This window comes from Zootoca vivipara, chromosome 8 (assembly GCF_965207765.1).
Source record: "Zootoca vivipara chromosome 8, rZooViv2.hap1.1, whole genome shotgun sequence".
Taxonomy (NCBI): domain Eukaryota; kingdom Metazoa; phylum Chordata; class Lepidosauria; order Squamata; family Lacertidae; genus Zootoca; species Zootoca vivipara.
In genome coordinates, this window is record NC_142591.1 from 43,464,891 (window position 1) to 43,474,987 (window position 10,097).

The window sequence follows — 10,097 nt, forward strand, 5'->3', positions numbered from 1 at the left end:
AGTATTGAAATAATTTGAATGAGCAACATGACCCTTTGCTCCTCATCATGCAAATAGCCTTCATTGAGAAGTATGCCTCACTTTATGGACCCAATCATGTAGATGCTCATTTCACATTATTTCTCTCCCTCAAAACATATGGACAGTGATGGAGGGTAGAATAATACACATTGGGCCTCTGTACAGTGGTACCTTGGTTTAAGAACAGCTTAGTTTATGAACAACTTGGATTAAGAACGCTGCAAACCCGGAAGTAGGTGTTTTGGTTTGTGAACTTTGCCTTGGAAGCAGAACATGTTCCGCTTTCTTTTGAGTATGTTCCATTTGTAAATTGAGTCCCCTGCTGCTATGGGAAAGCATGCCTTGGTTTAAGAATGCTTTGGTTGAAGAACGGACTTCTGGAACGGATTAAGTTTGTAAACCAAGATACCACTGTATACCTGAAGGAGTGTCTCCACCCCCATCATTCAGCCTGGACACTGAGGTCCAGCTCCAAGGACTTTCTGGTGGTCCCCTCACTGCAAAAAGTGAGGTTACAGGGAACCAGGCAGAGGGCCTTCTCGGTAGTGGAACACCCTCCCATCAGATGTCAAGGAAATAAACAACTACCTGACTTTTAGAAGACATCTGAAGGCAGCCCTGTTTAGGGAAGTTTTATCATGTTTTTATTATTCTGTTGGGCGCCGCCCGGCCCCAGAGGGGCTGGGGAAACCCAGGCAGATGGGTGGGGTATGTATGTTATGTATGTATGTATGTATGTATGTATGTATGTATGCATGTATATGTATAAAAAAATTATGATCAACTGTTTATGTGGAAGACTCACTTGATTATAGAGGCTATCTACATGGTGGGAGAGAGGAGTCTATGTTACTCCTTTACTATATTATTGTCTGAATTTTCTGGAACCGTGAAATCGGTTTTCAAGATGGAATAATCCTGCTGCTGTTTACATATTTGCTTGTCTTTTGATGAACTTCAGCATGGCTGAAGTGAGGGAGCTCGTGATCACTTCCCCACTCCTTTGCCCCAAGTCGATCTCACTTTGAACTCACTGCAGCCTGAGGGTTGTTCCTGGGTTGTGTATGCAAACTCTAGGCTGAATCAAGTTCAGGGGCTGTTAATCTCTAAATCAAGCTTGTTTATACCGTAGCAGGTTTAAATATACTTATTTCTTTCATAGATTAGCAGGCTCATTTGGGAAACCTCAGGTCTACCCAAGCTTTTGTGCTGTAACATACACATAACTTGATACAGGATTGTTTCGAGATGCTCTGTTCCCAATTTAGAAACGGAATCTCATCCAAACAATGATGTAAACACTGTCATTGCTGTGTCAGTATAATTGTAGAGAGTAATCATTGCTTCTTCCTCGCCAACATGTAATAAGATGATTTTTACCACTGTCCAGCCTGCCTTTGAACATACATTACATTAGTAATGTGTATAAATCAAATTATAATGACTAGAATTAGTCCTGAGAAGTGAGTATAAGGATGATTTCACTCACCAGATGAGATTGTTGTGGTGTGCTTTCATATTCTTTTTTAAAAAAAAAATTATCTACTTAAGTTAACTACTTAAGTTAACAAAATAAGGGAGTATTTAGGTCCCATATGCTTAACCAAATAATGCCTGTGTAATCAGACAACACTAAGTGTCTGTAGTGGTTCGTATCATGATTTAAGTTGGTAATGAACAGATATTGTCTGGATCCAATCCACCAGCCTTTCAGTTACAGTATTGGTAATAACTAGGAGAACAGGGAATAGCCAGTCCTTTGCAGTGTCCTGCATCATGCCCCTTGTCCTTAATCTCAAATGACATATATGAGAATGCAAAAGGTGAGTACATTTACTTTGAGGAAGGCTAAAAAAATGCATCTTTCTCATCATTCCCAGTATCTCCTGTTTTGAATCAGAACACATTGAGGAATATGTGGAGGTGTAAGATCTCTCTCCACCTACTTTTCTTCAAGTTCTTCAATGGGGATCACTGGGATGTGGTTTCATTTTGTTAACCCAATCTTCTTCCTTATTTCTGTACAGTGGTACTTCTGGTTACGAACGTAATTCGTTCTGGAGGTCTTTCGCTAATGGGGCCTCCCACTGCTGCCGCGCTGCCGCCATGCGACTTCCGCTCGCATCCTGGGGCAAAGTTCGCTACCAGAAGCACCTACTTCCGGGTTAGCGGAACTTGTTACCCAAAGCGTTCGTAAGGAGGACTGTACGTAACCCGAGTTTCCACTGTACAGCAATTCTGTTTTCTTTTCATAGTATCCCCTCTCCTCAACACAATAGTCACAGGAACGTCTTTGCATCCTGCCTGTGAGCTATAGCTGTGTACAGTGGCTTACAGCTTTCTAGGAGGTTTTTGCTTTATGGCTATATATGTGAAAGGTAAGGTAAAGGTAAAGGGACCCCTGACCATTAGGTCCAGTCGTGACCGACTCTGGGGTTGCACGCTCATCTCGCATTATTGGCCGAGGGAGCCGGCGTATAGCTTCCAGGTCATGTGGCCAGCATGACAAAGCCGCTTCTGGCAAACCAGAGCAGCACATGGAAACGCCGTTTACCTTCCCGCTGTAGCGGTTCCTATTTATCTACTTGCATTTTGACGTGCTTTCGAACTGCTAGGTTGGCAGGAGCTGGGACCAAGCAACGGGAGCTCACCCCGTCACAGGGATTCAAACCGCCGACCTTCTGATCAGCAAGCTCTAGGCTCAGTGATTTAACCACAGCGCCACCTGGGTCCCTTATATATGTGAAAAGTGGTATATAAATAAAATTAAGTGCTTTTTGTTTGTAGCACTTGAGACATTTTAGTGGTCATAACTCAAGTTTTAGTTTCGGGAAGTCCTTGTGTTTCATCTGCAAAATTCTAACTGATACTAGTGAAAAATCTGTTCAAGCACTACATAGCTGTATTTTATAGAATTGTCTTAAAACATTGAAGAGGATTAAACAGAAGTGCATGTACAAGTAGGAAGAAGGAATGAACCAAATGCACTTTTGCTGTTTTTGTACAATGAATCCATCTTGCACTGGTGGGATGATGTGAACACCATTGCCATTTCAGCTTTATTTTCAGTGTTGTTGTTGTTGTTGTTGTTGTTATATCATAAAAGGCACAAAGTTGAATCTCTTCTGTTAAAAGCAGAAATAGGGGGTGGAACTCATTTATATAGTTGGGGGGGGGAAGGAAAAACTGGAAGTAGCTACCAGCATCTTTGTCTGCTTCAAAGGACAAAAACAAATGTATAATTCTTAAAAGTGACCTTTTCCCTCTTCGTTTCTACTCAGATCTCTTTGAAAAGTTCAGCTTTCTTTATGGATTATCTTTCAGTGAAAGATGCTTTCATGTTGGCATGAAAGGCCAGTGCCAGCATCCTTGTAAACAGTTCTGCAGTAACAAAGCACTTTTAAAATGTTTGGTAGGAGATATTTTCTTATGTTTTTCAAGGCTAGAACTTAAAGAGTCTTGTGGAAATTGTAATAAGCACTGGTCAAACTATCCCCATTATAGCAGGCTGAAGTGGAAGTTCCACTGGTCCTTGTGCCTATGTGATACTAGCTCTGTGAGCTCCTCATCCCAGGACTCAATATCTGTAATACTGGCTGCTAACATCTTGCCACAGCACCAGATTTTGGAAGATACAGTTGTATTGTCCTGAATAGCTCAGCTGCAATAATGATAAAGGAAGACCAGAATAGTGGGTGTTGGTGTGGTGTTGGGGTCAGGGTGCTCTTCAATTTTTTGACTTGGAATGAGACAAACAGAAATTGCATTGGGACATTTTTTTCATACGACCTTTCATAAAAGTGGTAGATATACCAGCTAAGCTTACAGGCTCTTGAGCAGCAGGAGCTTACGGCTGTACTGGCCAAGTGTGACTTAATGTGAGCATAAAAGAAGAAAAGGACCAGCTCTCTCCTCATAGCTTGCTTTGCTGGTTGTCAAAGGGGATCCTTGCTTACCCCTACCAGACAGTCAGACTGTAGGCTTCATTCACACATTGAATTTATTGCATTAGTTTAACTGATTATAAAGCTAGTGCTTCCATCCTGCTTTCTAAAGTTATTTTCACGCTGTACATGCCTGTTCTGCCACATCTCGAATGCTATGCTGCTATGTTGTGATAAATTTCTTTCACACATGCCATTCCTCCATGCTGTCCCTCTTCATCTACTTTCTGCCATTCTTCCAGGCTTTACCTGCTTGGCATGACTTTCTTTGCTGAAACACTGGCACACACTTCCTCATCAGACAAAGAAGGAAGTGTGAGCCAGGAGTGCAGCGTGCGCTATTGTGCCGCCCCACAGCTCATCACAAAGGCAGGAAAGTTTGCCTCATGCAATTTTTCCAAGTTTCAGAAGCTGCAAGGGGAGTTTTTTCTGAAATCAAATAGCATGGAAATAAGCATTAAACTAGTGCCATATTCTGTTAAATTCCATTAGTTTCCCGGAAGTTGCTTTTATGTCAGCTGAAAGCTCAAATAAATTGTGCAAAATAGCAGTTAGGGTAACGGCACTAAAACAGAATAAATTGGAGTCTGAATGCAGCCTGTGGCTATCTACCATAGCATTTTTAAAAACACACCAAGATGAAGCCAATTTTTTTTGGTGTGTGTGTGTGTGTGGAAAATTTGTGATTTAATCTGAGAACAGTGGAGAGAGAACAAAACTTAAATAAAAGGACAAGGGTTGCTTTTGTTCCATGTTAACCTGATCATATCACACTGCTTTAGGACAAAGTAGTTTGATTTATAATTTCTAGTGAATGGAAAGTCCTGTTCATTGTATAGCAGGATTCATTTGGCATATAGTCAACAGGTGATTAAAAACAAAGCAGGGATCAATGTTCATATCCTTTGTCCCTTTCTCATAGAAGTCTTTCTTTATCTTCATCCATGTTGCAGCTTGTTCTCAATAATGTAGCATAATTATAGGCACATGACTGACTTGAAATCATTTTTCCCTGTTGACATTTCCTGATGCTTACTTAGGTAATCTTTCTGAACAACTCTGCAGCATTTCTGTGAGCATATTGGCAGGAGTAGAATGAGAAATTTTTGAAGATCCAAACAGTGCAGTATTTTCATATACTTGGCTTTGTGTAGAGCAGACTGAGAAGTTTAGTGCTTGCAGTAGCTAACAAGGCACAAATGGCACAAGCTGCTTGTCCATTTCCCTGATCAGGCAGGCTGGAGATTGGATAAGAGCTGTTGCTTCAACAGTTAAGCAGCTCAGACATGGTACTTAAGAAGTATCTGGAGACTCCACACCATAGCTGCCAAGTTCTCCCTTTTTAAAGGGAAATTCCCTTATGCTGAATAGGCTTCCTCGTGAGAAAAAGGAAAACTTGACAGCTATGCTCCTCACCCTCCTGGTTCTTGTTCAGGCCCTGATCTTAGCAGGTGTTTCCCATGTGCTTCTCCTTCTCCAGAGTAGCCTTGTGTGCAGCTTGTTGGGTGCTGGAGCTGCTGAGTCCAAAGGTTCTACTTTACTCACCGTCTCTTCTGCTCATATGGCCCTGGGAGAGGTGCAGGAGGGATATGTAACCAGACAGTTCCAGTCCTGGGGTTAGGATGTCCAGATCTGGGATAATTGGCACAATGGAGATATGCTGGAGGATCCTGATCCTCATCTGAGGAGACCTGAGGTTTCTATTCGTAACTTACCGGTACGTTGTGAGTTATTTAGTTGAGGAATTGTACAAACAGTTATAATTCTTGTGAAACTAGAGGTCACCCATACATCACTGGTAATCTGTGAATACTGTTAACTTTATATCCCCCCCCCCCCAAATGCATAAAACACTTTGGTTTTGTCATTAAAGGAAAAGGATAGAATAGAATTTACAGCACATTGGTTGGCATTTTTAAAACACTGGATATTTATTTTATTTTTTAAAGTTGCTGTTAATGATGCACACTCTGTGACTTCTGCTGGGCTGGGCTGCCAATGAATCACTCCTTCAGTGAGATATGGCAACTGCAGCAATGAAACTATGCTTTATAGGCATAATCCTAGTAAACAGTGCTTTTATTGTTCAAACATTCTTTCTTCTTTGCAGCAAAGCTCCCATGTATGTGTTGAAAGAGCCCTTGAAGTGTTGTTTTTGTGACACATTTTAATGAACCTCTTGCCCTTTTGTGTAGTAGTTCATGTAATGCAGTTAATTTGACTGGAACAAGTGCTCCTTTTTTCTTTGCTTCTGTTTCTTCTGCTTGAGACTAGGGCATGGAATATGCTGTTCAGGAGGCAGGGGTCAGATCTACGCCCCAGTGTGTGTGGCTTAAAACGGCAATTGTTTTCACATATAAAATTGATTACATTAAAGGGGCAAGAAAGGTGTTGTTCTTCCATATGCAGCTGTATCTGTGCTTCTACTTTAGATGCTTTGGTGGCACAGTTTTGCACTATCATGGCTAAAGAGGAATTAACTCCTGATAAATGGAGTAGATCTATCGGCTGCCACTAAAACTCTTTTCTTTAGTGTTTTCAAATCTCCATTGGGTTGTGACTCTTGGGATGTTCTCCATTCCTTCTCTACAATGGAGCATGTTGATGTGCTGGCAGATCTGCTGCTGCTTAGCTTTTTGACAGACTTGGTCTTGTGTGCATGTGGTAGGGCTCTTTTTTAAATATACTACTACTACTACTACTACTACTAATAATAATAATAATAATAATAATAATAATTTATTTATACCCCACCCATCTGGCTGGGTTCCCCCAGCCACTCTGGGTGGCTTCCAACAGAAAAATAAAACACAGTGATCTATTAAACATTAAAAGCCTCCCTAAACAGGGCTGCCTTCAGATGTCTTCTAAAAGTCTGGTAGTTGTTTTTCTCTTTGACATCTGATGGGAGGGCGTTCCACAGGGCGGGCGCCACTACCGAGAAGGGCCTAAAACATACAAGCAGTGTTTTACACTCTTCAAACAGGAGGCTTCTTTGTTTGTTGCGTATTCTGGGGTCTTCCCCGTAAATCTGTGCAGCAATGGAATCAGTTACTTAGTGCTACATTGGATACAATCCAAGACAAACATTTAAAGACAATTTCATATATTAAAAAACAATTAAAATAGAACCAATACAGATGCAGACTGTGGGATAAGGATCTCCAGTTAAAAGGTTTGTTGAAAGAGGAAGGTCTTTAGTAGGCTCTGAAAAGGCAACAGGGACAGCACCTGTCTAGTTATATAACAGGAGGGAATTCGGAAGGGTAGGCGGCACCACATGAGCTAGTAGGCAACTAGTTGTGCACATTGGATTGTCAAGCTGTTGTTGTTGTTGTTTGTTGTTGTTGTTACTGCTACACAGTTACCATGTGTACAGGCCCAGAAGCTCACAATTTCTGTGAGGTGGGCCAATGTTAAACCGACTTTTTACAACATTATGTACCGTATGAGGCAGTGACTTATCACCTCATTTATCCAAGATTTAATTGGAATTTGCCTTGTTGGCTCTTAGCTGTAATGTTGATTTATTTAGTGGATTATTTAGTGCAAAACAGCAGTAAAAGATATGTTGTTTCATATTCTGGCTTTTCAGTATAGTAGGCTAAAATTCTAATCCCACCTATCTTAGAGTAACCCCCGTTGAATTCAGTAAGACTTACTTCTGAGTAGACTTGGTTTGAATGATGCTGTTAGTCTGTTACATAGTCTAGGATAAAACAGCAGCAGTTTTCAAAATAAAAGCAATAAAAGCTCTGGTTTACAAAGAGCACAACAATCCATGATATGATATAAGAAAACAGGAATTTCCAGAGTGTGAGAAAAATGGCCCTGTGAGTAAGTGTCTGTAAACAGAATGCAGCAAGTTGTAAAAACAAATGTCAGACTTAATTTTCCACCTCTTCAGCAGCTGCCCCTTTTTGGTCACACCAGTGGCTGAGACATGGAAAACATGCATTAAAAACACTGTTGAATAGTTTTGCATATAGCAGATTGACTTTTAAAATATTATTATTATTAATAATAATAATAATAATAATATATTTCTGCAGCACTTTTCTGGGCAGCACTCATTGAAAACAAAAAACAAAAAAGCAAATGCTATGAATAGACCAGAAGAATAAAACCCACCCTGTTCCTCCAAACAAACCATAAGCCAACAAAACATAATTCATGGCAGTTAAATTTTTTGAGGCAAAGAGGAGTGCTGCTGAGGGGGCCTTTCCACTACCATTCATGTTTGTATTGTCACACTGTGCTGCCTTGTATTTTCTTGTCCTTACCACCATAATGAGAGAGAGAGAGAGACTATTCCGTTTGCAAAGAAGGGTAAAAAACGTTAATTTTCCTCACCAACAAAGTGAGAAGGCTGTTAGCATGGGAAGGGGATGAAACCAAAGCATTTGACTGCCAGGGAGTCTTAATTTCATGTATTTTGGGAGCTCTTTCTCTATTATCACAGTTTTCATCAGTTGCTAGGTCACTGGAGAATTTTTTTAGAGCTCAAAAGCATAGCACTAAAAATAGACCTCAGGTTAAAAATTCAGTGACATCATCCTGTGGGGGGAGATGCATTTGTATGTTTATAGGTGGAGAGACAGTACGAAATGCTGGATGAGAAGCTCACTTGTATAAAAAGAATAATGTATTCCTAAGCCAACAAGGGGATGAGCCAAAAGCTAAATGCATCCAGAAATAAATTGCACTAGATGGAGGTGCATGATTAATGTGCAGTTACTGTAGTCATGAAATAAGAGCAGGTCTTTTGATATCTTCTTCAGAACGTCTGTTAAATCTGCTTTATTTAAAAACAAAAAAGATGTTGAGTTTCCCACAACTCTTCTGCAGGCTAGCTATCCACTAAAGCAGGCACCCCCAAACTTCGGCCCTCCAGATGTTTTGGACTACAATTCCCATCTTCCCCGACCACTGGTCTTGTTAGCTAGGGATCATGGGAGTTGTAGGCCAAAACATCTGGAGGGCCGCAGTTTGGGGATGCCTGCACTAAAGTGAGGAACCAGATGGACTACAACTCCCATCAACCCTAGCAAGCATGGCCAGTGGCCAGAGATGATAGGAGTTGTAGTTCAGCAACATCTGGAGGGCAAAAGGTTCCTCATCCATGCAGTAAGCCAAGACCAGCCTGGCTTTCTTCAATTTTAAAAATACACATCAATCACTGTGAAACAGTCCATAAGAAAATGCTTCTGTGTAAGTCCTGCTGAAATGAATTCTTGTGCTGTTCCCATTAGAACGTCCCTGAATTTGGCAGGCTTCATTCTACACCATGGGTAGCCAACACAATGCCCTCCAGATGTTGTTGGATCCCAACTGCCATTAGCCCCAGCTAGCACTGTTGTTGTTTAGTCGTTTAGTTATGTCCGACTCTTCGTGACCCCATAGACCAGAGCACGCCAGGCATGCCTGTCTTCCACTGCGTCCCGCAGTTTGGTCAGACTCATGTTAGTAGCTTTGAGAACACTGTCCAACCATCTTGTCCTCTGTCGTCCCCTTCTCCTTGTGCCCTCAATCTTTCCCAACATCAGGGTCTTTTCCAGGGAGTCTTCTCTTCTCATGAGGTGGTCAAAGTATTGGGGCCTCAGCTTCAGAATCTGTCCTTCCAGTGAGCTAGCATAGCCAGTGACTAAGGTCTTTAGTCAGAATAAAATTAGCACTAGATGTTCTTAATGAGAGAGAGAGAGAGAGAGAGAGAATTCATTTATTTAAAACCCTAAACACAAGGTTAGTGCCACAACAAAATACAGGAAAGTATATGAATCCAATTCTGTTTTTGTTTTTAAACATTACAAATCCAATTCAAATGACATCACAGGTGAATTTGCATTGACAAAGAATTGATACACATGTTGTAGCTGGCAGGCTATCGTTTTGGACAACACAATAGGTGTACAAGATGTCATTATTCCTCCTCAACTTTTAGAGCATGTGCATTTTAAAATTTTAATGGTTTATTTATTGTTACTCCTCCATGAATGTATCGTGGTTTTAAATATTTAAAAACCTTCTTTCAGCTCTAACAAAGATCCCCAATGCAGTTACCAAAACAAAAGAATAAAGAAGTTTAAGAACATAACAGAAAATCCTCAGTACCAGGAAGAGAAAAAATAATAG